Source organism: Rosa chinensis, chromosome 6, assembly GCF_002994745.2.
Source record: "Rosa chinensis cultivar Old Blush chromosome 6, RchiOBHm-V2, whole genome shotgun sequence".
Taxonomy (NCBI): domain Eukaryota; kingdom Viridiplantae; phylum Streptophyta; class Magnoliopsida; order Rosales; family Rosaceae; genus Rosa; species Rosa chinensis.
Genome location: NC_037093.1, coordinates 5605117 through 5620197, shown reverse-complemented (window position 1 = coordinate 5620197; position 15081 = coordinate 5605117). Strand labels below are relative to the sequence as shown.

The following is a 15081-nucleotide window of genomic DNA, read 5'->3' as shown; positions in this document are numbered from 1 at the left end:
ACTATGTTTTACCTTGTAGGCCTTCAGGCATCACACTAGACATCAAGAAATCATCATACAAGAAATTATCAAAGTGGTTACAAGCTAAATGTTCTACAGGATTGGTACGTTATGCTTTCATTTCCACTTTCTCCAAAGTGACCACTTTTTCAGTTTTAACCTAGTCATTTTGAGGGTTATCTATATTGGTCTTTTTGTAGTGTGGATTCTGAACACATTCTGCGCATCCTTATGGTGTTGTCAACAGTCGGCACCTTTATGTATTTAATGCATGGTTTTGTTGCTCTGTGTTCTTGACGATATTTGAAAATTTCATTGTTCTTTTATATTTATACCAATTACTGATCAAGTTATAGTATAAATCTCTATTGTATTAAGGGCTCATGAAAAATTGGATTATAGTAATTGAGATGTATGCCCAAATTTGTGCAATTGATTTTTGAGCATCATGTTTGGCATTGTTGGTTTTATCTTCACTCGAATTCTTTCCCTTTGTATATGTTTGTAATCTCTTTGCATTGGGGCTTGAAAAAACAGGCTTGTAAAAGTATCTTATGCCAGATTTCTATGAGCTTTCGGAAGATTAATACATATGAGTAAAAAAAACAATAGAATCTCTTGTTGTATAGTCAATAACCTTTACCTAATTATTCAGCAGTATTTTTTTCTTTTTGGCGATTCTTCATTGTATTTCGATAGTCATAGTGTATACGTGGTTTGTTTACTTTCAGACATGGCCAAACTTTCTTCAGTTTAGTTTAATAATGATCCATGCAATTACTGTTTAAGCTTTCTTCAGTTTAGTGTATTTGGTAGTGGTAACTTGTAAAGACTTCTGAGTCTCACTAATAATGATCTATACAATAGGAGACCACTGTTTAAACTTTCTTGAGTTTAGTGTATTTGGTATTAGTTAACTTGTGAAGACTTTCGAGTCTCTTTCATATCTCAGCTTAACTCTGATACATTCTGAAAGGGGGTGATAACTTGGTTTATAGCCAGAGTAGAGAGTGACAGAGACTGGGTGAATTAAGCTTCCTGTTATTTAAATCAATATTGTCTTTGTTATTGGTGTTGTTAATGTCGGCACCCAAACATCTCTGCAGATTAGAGTGAAGGAAGATAAATATAAGGAGTCTGTATTACTTTCTGTTAACCGCAGCCATCCAGATTACTCATCTTTCAAGCCAGAGAAACGACAAGTTGAAGAAGCTGTTCAAACTGGTGTTCCTTCTGTCAGTGAAAGTCGGTCGGTCAAAATCCTGAAAGTGGCTGTGATCTATAAACCAAGTGTACATGTAAATCCAGTATTTGCTTCTGTAGGTGCTGACACAGGCGAGCTTTACAGTGCTTCAGATGCCACTGACATTGTGTTTAAATATGTTGAAAAGGAAAACCTGGTTAAGCCGACAGATAAATCCATTGTGATTTTGGATGTGATATTGTGTGATGCACTGTTCAAGGGAGCCATAAAGAAAGGTTCAACGTACCCTACAGAAATCCATAAAAGAGACTTAGGAGCAGCATTTGTGAACCGGATGCAAGCCCATCACATTGTGACAAGGGGAAATGACTCAGTTGTTCGTAAAGGTGGTTTGAAAACAGTCCAGATAATGACAGAAAGGCGGCAAGGTAATAAGAAAATGACCAAGTTATCAGGACTGGAAACATTTTTAGTGGATCCTGAAGCTTTGGCATCAGAGCTGCAAAAGAAGTTCGCTTGCAGTACAACGGTGGAAGAACTACCAGGTGTGTGGCACAAATATGCACGGTGAATTAGTTTTTATTGGAGACTATCTTTCCTCCCTTGACTCATTATTTGGACTGTAGTATTTCATTCGACAGGTTAACATTTGTGAAAATTTTAGTGCAGATTCTGCCTTTATATTTATTTTTTTCAATGAGACATGGAAGTGATTGTTTGTATCTTTTTTTTAAAAAAAAAAAAACTTATTTTGTTAATATTGGATTCTGGTTTGCATATAGACATAGTGAGTAGTGTTCACCTGGTCAGTTGCTGACCAAAGAATTTATACTCAATAACCCTTAGATGTAAATCTAAGGGTGGAAAACAAAACACTTAAACTTAATAATAATTCTCTCTGTCATTGGATTTACATCCAAGGGTGGTTGAGCATTATTTTCTTGGTCAATAACTGACCAGGTGAACATTTTTGTAGACATAGTATACACATTTAACAACCTTTCTCCCATACTCCAATTGCTCTCTAGTCAATTTGATTGTCTGGGGATAATATTTATTGTCACATTATGAGGATTCCTTCCGAGCGTTACTGATGCATACACTAATGTTTTTCCTTTAGGTAAGAAGGGGCAGGAGGTTCTGGTTCAAGGTGGAGTGATTGAGAATCAGGCAAAACACTTGATTGAACAATATGGGATTCCAAAGAGATACATTAAGGTTCTTGACAAAACCAGGAGATGAGAGGTTGAGAAAGGTCAGTCCTTGTTAACAAATTTAGATTTGAGCAAAAATGAATTTGTTAGACTACCTGAGAGCATCAGACAACTCTCTAGACTTGAATTTCTTCACTTGGATCGGTGCCGCAAGCTTCAGACATTGCCAGAGCTTCCAACTGGTTCATGGGTAAATAGCAGCGACTGCATTTCATTAGACACATTGTCTAATCAAATAGGAAAATTTTTGGGTGTTAACTGTTTCAAAATGGTGGAGAATGAAAGCTATAAGAGTACAGCCCTTTCATTGCTAACACGCTACCTGAAGTTTCAACATTGGACTTCTTCCGTACGTTTTCATGTCCCTAATTTTAACTTTGTTGCTCCTGGAGATGAAATTCCAAAGTGGTACAATCACCAAAGTCTCGGGTCATTGATAACTATAGAGCTGCATCCAGGTTGGTTTACTAATAAGTGGATGGGATTCACCTTCTGTGTCGTTTTTAGACTCCTCAATCCACTCCCACCTTTGTTTCAGTGGTCAATTAAGTGCTCATTGAAGTCCAACGGAAAAGTCTATGGTAGATGTGGTACAAGTTTCGGGCGACAGTGGGGTCAACCAGTGTTGGATCACATTTGGTTCTTCTGTGGGCACCGTGATTACTTTATACATCGACTTGAGTGGCAGGATATCTATCAGCATCTTGAATTCTCATTTAAATTCAACCCTGGGGAATGTCAGCAAGTGAAGAAGTGTGGGGTCCGTATGATATATGAGGAAGATGTGGAGGAGCTTTGGCATGTTGAAGGAAAATCAACTTAGTGTGTCTTATCAAACTAGGAGTAGTAATAGGAGAGAAGGTTCTAGAATTCCTAATCCTAGACGGATTAGTATTCCTTGTAATATTAAAATATGTACTTTGGAATCCCTTTATATAGGGCTCCTATTCTCAATAATAATATACAATTCTCTCATCAATTCTCTCTCGAATCTATTTTACTTAAACACGTTATCAGCACGACTCTAACCACAATAGCAAAAAACCAATAACCCGGAAGTCCTTTTTCACCACCGCAGCCCCTAGCCCCTTGCTAGCCCTCCTGCTCCTGCAGCTCTCTCGGTCAGCATACCTCCTGGCCTGCTCGCCTGCCTGCCAGCTCTCTCCCGCGCCCAGCCGGCTGACCTGTAGCCCCGCGCCCATGCGCCTGCTCCGCGCTGCCCCTGCAGCGTTCTTGTAACTTTGCCGCAAGTCTACTGCCCCTGCAGCCCGCTTCCAGCCATCTGCCACGATTAGGATTGCAAACTGGTTGCAATCCTAACTTAGGATTGAACTGCTACTGTAATCCTAACTCCGGATTGTAGCCCCGTCCGCCAGCAACGCAACCTACCGGCCACACTCTCGGCCCCATCCCATTTGTGCACAAGCCTAGCACCGCCGAGCCATTAGCCACGACCAGGATTGTAAACAAGTTACAATCCCAGGTTAGGATCGAACATCCACTTCAATCCTACCTTAGGATTGAAGCAGCATATGCAATCCCGACCCAGGATCGATAGCACACCTGCAATCCTACACGTCTGCATCAACACGCGCGTGTATTGAGAATTTCAAATTCTGAAATTCATGAGTAAGTTTTCACTAGTAAATTGTTCCCATTTTTGAAATTTAAATTTATTTTAATTTTTCCGGGGACTTACAAAATCCTTTCTTCTACATCCCACCTTTCTGTAACGTGGGTTCGATTTGCTAAAAGCGGAATCGTGGGGATTCACGCTATATACGAACTAAGAGCGTTCGTGATCTTCGGACTAAGAGCGTCCTTGAGCATCAATTTTTACGAACTAAGAGCATTCGTAAGCATAAAAATTTGACCATATAAACGTCATTGGTTTCAATCCAAATCCAAAAAATTTGGAAACTATCAACAAAGACAGTGGTTATAACTCTTTCTCACTAGGCGTACTCAAGAGTAATTGTGATGTCTAAGAAAGGTTTGAACTGAGAGAAAGGTTTAAAAGTGAGCAACGCTCCACCAAAATCTCGCCTTACCTTACCTGGTCACAACCAAATTGGAATTACCAAACAGATTGAGTCACTACTACTTGTCTATGCTTGATTATCCTTTTTGGATTAAATTTAGAAACTTTGACGTAGTCATTGGCTTTCATTGCAATAAAGTGTCGATTTTGATTCGAACTTTATTCATTCAAGTATGTTTCCCGAAGAGCTAGAATGCCTCGTGGATAGTGCTACTACGCACACCATACTTCGAAATAGGCAGTTACTTCTTGAGATGATGCCTACTCAATCTTCAGTGACTACGATGGCAGGGTCATCTAAATTGATTCATGGTCGAGGACCAGCTCAATTCTTGTTGCCACATGGCACAATCATTAATGTCACTGAAGCTCTCTACGCTCCTAGGGCTGAAAGAACCCTTTTGAGCTTCAAAGATATAAGAGCCAATGATTTTCATGTGGAAACACATTGTGAGAATGGACAAGAGTTCTTTTGCATCACCTCTAATCAGGGCCGGTCCTGAGAATTCAGAGACCTAGTGCGAAAATTTGATAGAGGCCTTATGTTCATTGCATAATGATTTAAAAAAAAAAAAATGGGTAAAATAAAAAAATGTTATGACAAGATCATTCAATAATATAAAAATTATTCTCAAACAACTAATCAAAATAACTAAGAAAGTTTCAAATAATGTTAGACGAGACTATAACTCCTAATTCATTCATGATGATAACAAACTTCATATGTATCCCTCTCCTCCGTAAGCACTTGTTTGCTGCACCACCCAATAAGCTACCATACGTCCTGCCTTTTATTTGAAGAACTAAAACTCTTAGTAAACATTTGTACCAAAAGAAAAAGATAGAGAGGCACAGCCAATGCAATATTAAATTCTGAACATTGATCTTCTTGCATTTTTTGCAGCAAAGTCATCAATAAGACTTTCATAATCAAGGATATCTAAAAATGCACTTTCAATTGAGATCAGAGCTAATCCATTTAATCTCTTCTGCAACATGGTTGATCTCAAATAAGATTTTAATAGTTTTAGTTTTGAAAAACTTCTCTCTGCAGATGCAATAGTAACAGGAATAGTTAGTAATATTCTGTATGCAATGCATGCATTTGGAAAACAATTCATCTTTTTCAAAATATTTAATATTGCAATGGCTGTATTTTGCTCTTTTGGTAAATGGTTTTTCAAGAGTTTCAATTCTGCAAATAAGTCATTCCCATCTATATCAGACTCGTCATTTTTCAATTTGCTTTCAAGATGTAAGCAACGCTTCTTCAAGTCATCATCATCCAAAGAACATAACTTATCTGATGTAAATAGGAACCCAAAAATATCCTCATATTCTTGATATTGTTCAAACCTTCTCTTCAAAGAACCAATAGCTTGATCAATTATGAAAAAAAAATAGTGTACTCGAAAGGATTCTTCAGCAGATTCAGGAGGAGCTGATCGGGACGACTCATTAGCAATCTCATCAAAGTGTCTTTTTCTACGTATTTGTCTTTTTTCAGGAAAGACGGGATCAACTTCCATTCTAGCTGCAATTTCTTTAGCTCTAGTCATTGCTTGTGAAAAGCCTGTTTCTCTGTATTCTTCAAAAAAGCTAATCAACTTTTGTACTAAATCCATAGCGACATCAATAAGCATGTTTGCAGACTGTAGTTTCTTGCTAACTATGTTAACTTCGGCCAAAATGTCATACCAAATGACCATGCCTAGTAAAAACTCGAAATTCCCAAGTTCATTTGTTGCCAGAGAATTAGCTTCACTTGTTATTTTGGAGTCATTGTCACTTTCTGCCAATTGAAGTAAAGCTTCTCTTATTTCTAGAGCTTGAAATCTTATTGCTTTGACACTCTCAATACGACTTTCCCAACGAGTAGCTGACAATGATTTAAGAGTCAAACCTTTGGCGGTAACATTATCTTTTAGAATCTTCCATCGCTTTGTAGAATGAGCAAACAAAGTATAAACACGTTGTATCACTCCAAAAAAATCTTTTGCCTTACCACAGGAGTTTGCCACATCACAAAGTGTTAAGTTAAGAGAATGACAACCACATGGCATGTAAAATGCTCTAGGATTTATCTCTAAGAGTTTCTTTTGTACACCTTGGTGTTTTCCTCTCATATTTGATCCATTGTCATATCCTTGCCCTCTTACATTGTCGATATCAAGATCAAGACTTTTTAACACATCTTGCAACTTTTCAAAAAGTCCTTGTCCAGTTGTATCATGCACGTTCATAAATTCCAAAAAGTACTCTTCTATTTTAACCGAAATCGCAGAGACATTCACACATCTTATTATCAAGGTCATTTGTTCTTGATGGCTAACATCCGGAGTACAATCAAGTATCACAGAAAAATATTTAGCTTCCTTAATTTTCTTAATGATGACACTTTTGATTTCAGAAGCTATCAAACTTATCAACTCATTTTGGATCTTATGACTAAGATAATGATAATGTATCTCATTTTGTTCCCTTCGCTGATCGAAGATGTTCCTTCATCAATAAATCCCACTCTGCAATCATTTCAACTTGGCCCATAAAATTTCCATTACTCTCTTCATAAATCTTCTCTTTTGTTCGACGAAATGCCAAATTCTGCTTTGCAAGATATTTCACAATTGAAATCAATCTTCGCAATAAATTTCTCCAATGTTCTTTCTCTTTCTTGATCCGTTCTTGAACAACCTTATCAATAGTTTTATTGTTTTTCAGTCTAATTCATAAATCAATCCAAATGCTCATATGATTGACATGCTCAACACTTGCCTCATGATCTTTCAGCTTAGTACTCAAATGTGCCCAATCTTTAGATCCTTCGTTTGCCAATTGAGTATGTTGAGGCCTAGTTTTGAATAATTTACAACAAAAGCAGAACACTTTATCAAGCTCCTTTGAGTACACTAGCCATTCTCTATCATGCTTTTCTCCATTCGCTAAATAGCGAATATAACAATTTGAATTGAAACGCCTACTTAATTGATCTTTAGGACCTTTCCCTGTTAACAGGTCCCTGACAGGACCTTTTTCCACTAAAAGATCTCTCCACTTGGTATCAAGAGTTTCCCAATTTCTTGGATCAAAAATGTCTACAGGGATGCGCTGACTTGATTCTTCATTCACTAAATTAGTATCAACCTCATCTTCATACCCATCACTATCAAATTCTTCATCATCAAAAATTTCGTTGTGATCACTATCACTATGGCCAAGATCATCTACATCTTCTTCAACATTGATATCGGTATCATCTACTTCCTCAACAACATCAGTTTGTTCTTCATTCACTATATCTGCACTTCCTTGATTCTGAGGTTGTTTAACAATAAATCTATCTAGTGCTCCTCTTTGGGATTCCAAAAATTGTTTGGCTTTTCTCCTTTTCACTCGTTTCTCGTGGCCAGATTGAAATTTTCTAGTAGGAGCCATTAAAACTTGGTATTAAGGGTAAAGCACAGCTTCAAATTTGTGTTGGGTTTAGTTTTATTTCTTTGCACATGTCCCTCTTATAAGGTTAATAAAAACCTAGTAACAAAAGGAAAAAAAAGAAATCTGATTTGCTGACTTACCAAAAAAAAAATCTACTAACAAAAGGAAAAACAAAATCCTAAAGGAATGTGAGATGTTAAAAAAGACAAAGAAAAAGAGAATCAAGGACACGGGGAGTGAAAGAAAAAAGGAAGATTAAAAAGAAAAAGAGAAAAGAAAAAAAAAAAAGGGACACGGAAGGTTTAAAAAAAAAAAAAAAAAGGAAGAGAAAAGAAGATTAAAAATGGAAGTCTGGGATTCGAACCCGTGACAGGATATAAAAACCAACGCACACCTTGGCCAGGTTACCAACTGGACTACACAAGATTGTATGTATGGATAGGGAACTAAATTAATTATATTCATTTATACCTATATATACTAGAAACTCAAAGTCGGAGGCCTCCAATTTTCGGAGGCCTTGTGCGGCGGCACTACCTGCACACCCTCAAGGCCGCCCCTGCCTCTAATGTCTACGGACATAAACGAGTATTAGAGAAACTTATGTGTCGATCTAGTGGGTTGTATGCAACCTCTATTCGAGTCATTAAATCCAACCATGTCATGAGAGATGATTTATGAGATTCTGACACATATAGGCTTTGGCATGACCGTTTGGGACACCCAGGTCGTGATATGATGATCCGTATATTAAAGACTTCACACGGACATCCATTTTTCAGAACGAAAAGAAGTAAAAATCGGTTTTTGGACACCGAAAGAGCCTCTGCGCATCACGGCGCCGTTCACCCCCAAAACCGGCCATCCTTGGCCGGCGCCGTCGTCCCCCTGCGGCCTCAAGGTGGCATTGACGCCACCAATGCTCTTTCTACTCCAAATTTTGCTTCTAAAGTCAATTGTGACGTCGTGACTCAACCAAAATCCTCATTGATTGTTTCTAAAGCCCATCATTTGTTCTGCAAAGCCTGCTCTTTAGCAAAATTAGGATCGAGACCATCCTATGCAAATGACACTAAAGAAAATATACCATTCTTGCAACTAATCCAAGGTGATATTTGTGGACATATTCAACCACCATGCGGACCATTTATATATTTTATGGTGTTGGTTGATGCATCGACACGCTAGTCACATGTCATGCTATTGTCCACTAGGAACGCTGCATTTGCTAAACTCCTAGCCCAAATTATTAAGCTAAGGGCTCACCACCCTGATCATCCTATTAAGTCTATAAGGTTAGACAATGCTGGAGAGTTTACATCAAAAAATTTTGATGATTATTGCATGTCCATTGGGATTGAAGTTGAACATACAGTTCCTCATGTTCACACCCAAAATGGTCTCGCAGAAGCCGCCATTAATTTACTACAAATGGTTGCTAGGCATTGGTAATGCGCACCAATCTCCTTATTTCTGCTTGGGGCTATGCAATATTGCATGCAACTGTGCTTATCCGTCTGAGACCCACTGCCACTCAACCCTTATCTGCATCCCAGATGGTGACTGGGTATGAGCCTAATGTCTCACACTTACGCATATTTGGGTGTGCAGTTTATGTGCCTATTGCTCCGCCACAGCGCACCAAAATGGGTCCTCAACGACGATTAAGCATTTATGTTGGATATGATTCTCCAACGATTAGCCGCTACATAGAACCCTTGACAGGCGATCTCTTTACCGCTAGATTTGCGGATTATCACTTCGATGAGACAGTCTTCTCGTCGTTAGGGGAGATAAGAACATCAATGTTCAACAGGAACGACAGGAATTGTCGTGGTCTATCCCCATTCTGTCTCATCTTGATCTCCGAACCGCACAGTCCGAAATTGAAGTGCGGAGAATTCTCGATCTCCAGAACGTAGCAGAATCGATGACTGATGTGTTTTTTGATATCACTAAAGTGACGAGATCACATATACCTGCTGCAAACGTGCCTGCAATGATTGATGTCCCTAGAATTAGAGGACATGACGCCACCTCAAGAGTACATGAGTCTGGCGCCAACGTCCCTACACTTGGTGGCGTTGTGGCTAGGCCCATGGCTCCTGCCAGGAAGCGCGGGAGGCCCATAGGTTCGATGGATTCTATCCCAAGAAAGAAAGCGAGTTTGGCACAAAATAATCCATTAATCATCGATGTAAATAATCCATCTCATGAGAATATTCCGGATTATGGTTATGTCCAAGAGACATCATTGGGGGACGCTCTAATGTCAGAACCAATTCCAGAGAATAGAGAGATCTCCATGAATTACACTAGTGTACATGAGATGATGGATAGAAATTCTATGGAAATTGATGATGCATTTGCATATCATGTTGCAAAAGGAATCATAGAATATGATGATATCGAACCTCGCTCTGTCGAAGAATGTCAACGAAGAGCGGATTGGCCTAAATGGAAAGATGCGATCCAGGCTGAATTGGATTCACTAACAAAGAGACAGGTATTTGGGCCTATAACGCAGACACCCCCAGATGTAAAACCTGTTGGCCATAAATGGGTCTTTGTTAGAAAGCGTAATGAGAAAAATGAGGTGGTTAGATATAAAGCCCGCCTCATGGCCCAAGGTTTCTCACAATGCCCTGGAATCGACTACGAGGAGACGTATTCTCCCGTAATGGACGTTATAAAGTTCCGCCACCTTGTCAGTTTGGTAGTTTCCGAAAAACTTGACATGCAGCTTATGGATGTGGTTACAACATATCTCTATGGGGATCTAGATTCAGAGATATATATGTAGGTTCCAGATGGACTTCAATTACCCAAATCAAGTGGCTCTAAACCACGGAGCGCGTTTTCAATAAGATTAAAACGCTCACTATATGCATTAAAACAATCCGGACGGACGTGGTATAACCGTCTAAGTGACTACTTGATTGGGAAGGGATATATTAATAATGAAATATGCTCATGCGTGTTCATTAAAAGAACAAGTTATGGATTTGCAATCGTAGCAGTTTATGTCGATGACATGAACCTAATTGGAACTCTAGATGGGTTAAAGGAAACTGCTAAATACTTGAAATCTGAATTTGAGATGAAAGATCTTGGGAAAACACAGTTTTGTCTCGATTTAGAACTCGAGCACCGTAGTGATGGAATTTTGATCCATCAGTCTGCATACACTCAGAAAATCCTAAGGCTCTTTAATGAAGATAAAGGAAAGACTGTGAGTACTCCCATGATTGGTCATAGTCTTGAACCCGGAAAAGATCCGTTCCGTCCAAAGGATGAGGACGAAGAATCATTAGAGGCCGAAGTGCCCTATTTAAGTGCAATAGGCGCATTATTGTACTTAGCTCAATGCACAAGACCGGATATCTCATTAGCAGTGAACTTGTTAGCTAGACATAGCTCTACGCCAACACGATGCCATTGGATTGGTGTAAAGACAATCTTTCGATACCTAAGAGGTACGATTGATATGAGTCTATTTTATCCCTACAGAGAGAATAGGAATAATGGAAGGATGGGATTGGACCATATTGGATCAAGAACCAACGTCCAAAACGCCATGGTTGGTGACATTGCCGCCACCGCCACCAAGGGTGGCCGGCCTCATCCTACTCCCCTCCATCAAAACGACAATGATGTTTTGATGGGTTTTGCTGATGCAGGGTACCTCTCTGACCCTCACAAAGGTCGCTCCCAAACAGGTTATGTCTTTACCATGGGAAGCACTGCGATATCTTGGAGGTCTACAAAACAGACCCTTGTTGCTACTTCCTCAAATCATGTAGAGATTATTGCTCTACATGAAGCTGTGCGTGAATGCATATGGCTAAGGTCTGTAATTAGACATATTCAAGGAAGTTGTGGTTTGAAGTCTACCATGGATGAACCTACATGCATTTATGAGGATAATGCAGCTTGTATTGAACAAATGAAGTTAGGTTTCATCAAGGGCGACAACACCAAGCATATATCGCCTAAGTTCTTTTATAATCAGTAACAACAATCACTTCTAAAGATTGAAGTGAATCAAATCCGATCAGAGGATAATGTAGCGGACTTATTCACTAAGTTGTTACCTAAATCCACCTTCGAGAAACATGTGAAGAGCATCGGATTGAGAAAATTATCCGAAATCCCACGATTGTAGCAATCAGGGGGAGATATTGACATCAGTGGGAGTTATGATGTCTACATGTTCGATCTTGAAGAGTGAAGGACGTGTTGTGCTCTTTTTGTCCTTCGACCAAGGTTATTTTTATCCCACAGGGTTTTTGTTACCTGGCAAGGTTTTTAACGAGGCAACGGATGAAGCGTCACCACCAAGTTTGAGCGGCACAGGGGGAGTGTTGAAGGAAAATCAACTTAGTGTGCCTTATCAAACTAGGAGTAGTAATAGGAGAGAAGGTTCTAGAATTCCTAATCCTAGACAGATTAGTATTCCTTGTAACATTAGAATATGTACTTTGTAATCCCTATATATAGGGCTCCTATTCTCAATAATAATACACAATTCTCTCATCAATTCTCTCTCGAATCTATTTTACTTAAACATGGCAAACATTTTTGAAGCAGAGCAATCCCAAGCGAAGCCTTGAACTCTATGATGATGATGTAGCATCTAGTAGTACTGCAACTAGTGCAAGTCAGGGAGAAGAAGAACCTCATCCAAAAAGATTTAAACGACTCGAGCTTGACGGTGCAGGACCTAGTGACCAGAAACATGGTTAATGCTTTTTTTTTTTTGTGAAAATTTCTTCTTGTCTTCGAATGAACACATGCATGTTGATGCACTTCTTATTTTTCATTTGGTTAATTATGCCTACCGGTGTGATTGATCCTTTGCTCCATGAAGCAGCAATATTTAGTTAGTCCCAAATTGGCAAATTGTGAATGTCTCTTTTATTTATTGGGTAGTGAAATTTGCAGTTTTTACAAACCACACTCCTTAGCTACTGAAATTCATAATTTGCTTCTATATTATCTCCCTCATTTTTGGACCGTCCCACTTCTTCCCCAGTGTTCCGTTTACTCTCTACCATATGCCTCTGCTTCATCATCTCAATAGTCATGGGTGTGAAGACGAACAGATTGGTGAGGTTGAAGGCCAACAAAGATAGCAAAAGCCGAGCTAGTACTTGTCTGCTATTGTGGAAGAGTTCCATGGATGCAAATACCCAAATAAAACTACTGATATTGCACAACAAATCCCCACCATTGTAAAATAAGATGGAAGCATCTTGCTTTGCAGATTACCGAACTGATGCCTCAGAAGTCTTGAACATGATTGTGTCACCGAGGAAGGTGACCTTGAGACTGGCGCCGAACGCGATGGAGAAGCTGAGCAGATGAGCCAGCTTCAGGTAGGTGGAAATCGAGTGCCGAAGACTTGGGACCGACCGATTTGGATCCAAAGGTCTACTGTGAGAAAATCACTCTGAAGGCTAAGAAACCCATAGCTGCTAGAAATCGAGTCAGCGAACCCAGACCTCAAATTTGTCTATGAAAGATTCCAATTCCCAAAATTTTTAGGGATTTAGCAGAGCAATGCATTGGATTGGTGGTAACCGTAGTACTCCAAATCTGAAAGAATCAAAACTTCGGTGTTTTTAGATGGGATTTTCTACGCAATTGTCATAGCTTAGGTGTTTTTAAATGTGAAAGAACAAAGATTGCCTCTTCAAGCAGCATATATGCTATTATGGCTTATGTTTCTTGAAGGTGGATGGAAAGAGTAGAACACCAGACACGAAGAAGAAGAAGAAGAGATGGGGAGTAGATTCAGGGGTAGTCATGGAAATAAAAATATTAAAATGAAAATAGGAGTGTAGTTTGTAAAAAGAGAAAAATGCACAAACAGTTCCTCAACTCTTGTGCACCGGCCAGTTTGATACCCAGACTCACAAAGATATCAATATGATACCTGGAGTCTTATATTGCCATCAATGACATACCTCCGTCAAATTTTTGTGACTGTTCTGTTAACAAATGACGTGGCAAGCACGTGAAAGGAAAAAAAAGGACAAACATGTCTTTTTACCCAAATGACAGAACTAATCAAATTTTTTTATTTATTGTTTTTATTTTTTATTGACAGACATATCAATAAAGGATAAAAAAGGAATAAATGGGCTGAAGTCTTCTTGGAGACCCGAAAGTAGACCCGAAATCGGCCCTTCATTTCAGCAAAACGCCGTCGTCTGTGCCCAACTTGCCGGAGGACTCCGATTCACTTTCTCGACAACCCCATGGTATGCTATGGCGATAGCCAAATAGAGACCTAGGACTCGTCGCTGACCCAAATCTACGACCAGGGCTCTACCTACTTTGGAGACCACTCCCAGAACCAAGATCTCAAGGCTATTACTGGGTTCCAATCCTTTTCGGCTAACTCGGGCTCGGATGTCGAGGACTTGGCTTCCATGGCCAGGACTTAGTTCGCTGGTACCTAGTTTACAGGTCACTTGGTTGAGTCAATTGGGTAAGCTTGGTATTCTGGGTATTCTGGGAAGTCAGAAGAAAGGAAGAACTGAGAAGTCTTGGTATTCTTGGTAAGCTTCTTGCTCCTGATCGATTCACCTATATTCAATCAAACCCATCTCTGATTTCACTTGAAACCAAAGGAAGCCGCAAACTTCAGATCAGATTTAGAGACCAGCAAAGACATTCAGGTCGATTTCGTTTCTGTTATCCAGTCTATATCAAGCTTGCTTGATTGGAAATCTGGGCAAGTCGTACTTAATCAAACAGTTGATAACATCAATTCCTGGGATCCTTACCTTAGAATCACGTTAACATTTTCTTCAACGAAGGTACAAATCACATTGACCAAAGCTTAATCGCAGATTCAACAATTGTCGAAGAGGGTGAAGGCCATCCCAATTCCATGATTACCTGTGCATTTTCTTGCTGCAGTGCTCGACATCAAGTTTGGTTTTCTGCGAATTGGACATGCCGTAACAGATTGTCTTGACTTCTTCTCTCTATTGGGTTAGTTGCTCTGCTTCTGCGATATCCGTCTCTCTATTGGGTTCCTCTGCTCCTACGATTAAGCTTTAGTATTTTCTTGATTCATCCTTCTTGGTTTCAATTGTTGAATCTGGGTCGAAGTCCACAAAGTTGTCAATTATCCAATAAACAACAATGATTACGAACTGAATCAAACCAATTCC

General features: G+C 39.3%; 2 pseudogenes; one reads left to right on the top strand and one right to left on the bottom strand.

Moving 5' to 3' along the window:
* Window positions 1–3365, top strand: part of LOC112170331 — a 45529-nt pseudogene extending 42164 nt beyond the window's left edge.
* A 1960-nt stretch (window positions 3366–5325) lies between these two features.
* Window positions 5326–7894, bottom strand: LOC112170646 (annotated as a pseudogene).
* Window positions 7895–15081: the final 7187 nt, after the last annotated feature.